Below are 1,895 nucleotides of genomic sequence, written 5' to 3' on the forward strand. Positions count from 1 at the left end.
GACCTGCTGACACCTTGATCTTGGACCTGTAGCCTCCAGAATTGGGAGACACAAAATTTATGTTAAGTCGCCCAGTCTGCAGTACTTTGTCACAGCAGGGCTCACAAATGAAAACAAAGATATTACCTTTTTATCCTCCCCGGTAACTGATCATGGGATTTGGTCAAGAGTATGAAGTATCTGTGATTCCCAAGGATTGAGTGAATCAGTTGAAAATCGACAAAGTTAGAGGATAAAATCTCATTTCCAAGCGTCCGTGGCTCCCCTGGTCACCACACAAAGGTGGAGATGTTCTCATTCCTTTTCAGTTTCACTCAGAGCAAAATTTAAGAGACCCAACCTGACATACAATCGCAAGTTATATGTAACTTACTTGAGATAGTGAGGGAACAAGTTTTCCCCTGATTGTATAGAAACATAATGGACAATCATAGTAAGCTGAAGGGGCCTCTAGCCAGGGCTTGCAGGTATCATGAGTTTTCCTCCTGCTTATTAAAGGCCATGCTCCTAACAAGCCCTGCCTAGGAGTAAATGTCATCACTGTGGTTTTTCTCTCCCCAGTGACCCCCTGTCCTCACTGCACATCAGTAAGGTTGCTAGAACTGATGTGTTTGTCCGTGATGCACAGATGAATAAAAAGGCTCCAGGAATAGAGAGATTCTCCTGGGGTCACAGCAATTGGTGAAGCAGTGACAAGCACATGGCACCCTTGGTCCCTGGTCCAGTTCTATGGGTGCCACAAGAACTACACCCCTTGGTTCCTCTTTTATGTGGTTCTTTTCTTAACCAGAGAAGGAAAAGTCATGCTGAGAATAAAATGCCAGAGCCCAAGCCCTTGCCTTAGATTTTCTGGGCTGGGGGATGGAGAGAGGCCGCCCCTGACTCTCTTCATTCCAACTTCCATTGTCAGTCACTCAGCTGAGAGCAGGAAGGTTCCTCTTCTGCACTTGATGGATCAGGACAAAGTTGACAGAGAGCCCCTCATGTACCATGGAAAAGACAAAGGTCCCTCCCACTCCCAGAATCATGTCCAAGTTTTCTAATTTCATGCGCTTTTCTGCACATGGAACTATTTCTCCCCGCTCCAAGCACCAGTTATCCCAGTGCAAATACAGCAGCAGCAGGAAGGAATGACTACTGAGTCTGACGCTCTGATGGGGGCTCTGAGCGAGACCTCATTTTACACTTGGTGGCTCTGAGACAACACAGAGTTTTTCCTGACTTCATTCTGGCCCTGATTCGATCAAGGTCATATGCTCTGGGAGCTCTTCAGCTCCTCACCAGGAATCATGAAGAATGAGTGAGTGTGGTTGCTTGTGCCCGTAATCCCAGCACCCTGGGAGGCTGAGGTGGGAGGATGCTTGAATTCAGGAGTTTGAACCAGCTTAGGCAACATGGCAAGACTCGTCTCTAAAACGTGTAGGCTCCGGAGCTCTGGGGAGAGGAGAGAAACCAGGAAATGCTCCGCTGGTGGCAGAGCGTGGCCTTTCGTTCCCTCAGGACTTCTCCCTTCTCAGTTCCTCCAAAATCAGATTCAGCCTTCCTCCAAGGGAGGGTGCTGCCCCCACTTTCACTCTTTCTCCCTCCTGCCCTGCTTTTCCCAGCCCCACCAGTCTGCTCCCACGACTCCATCAACATGGGCACCTGCCGTGTGCCCACCATCCAACATGGGGAGTGAAAGGGCCACAGGAGTAAAGGACAAGACCCGGGAGGAGCCCAGTGCCCTACCCTGACACACTGTGAGGCCTCCCCAGCGAGGCCTGGGGCGGGTCACACCCACGGTCCTTCTCCCCTCAGACCCCAGCCCCCCTCACTGCAGAGGCACCTGCGCACCAGGGGCCCTGCGCCCTGTGGCTCCGCCCTCCACCTGCAGCCCACGGGCCTCCCTCCCCAGC

This window comes from Propithecus coquereli, unplaced genomic scaffold, assembly GCF_000956105.1.
Source record: "Propithecus coquereli isolate 6110/MARCELLA unplaced genomic scaffold, Pcoq_1.0 Scaffold404, whole genome shotgun sequence".
NCBI lineage: Eukaryota > Metazoa > Chordata > Mammalia > Primates > Indriidae > Propithecus > Propithecus coquereli.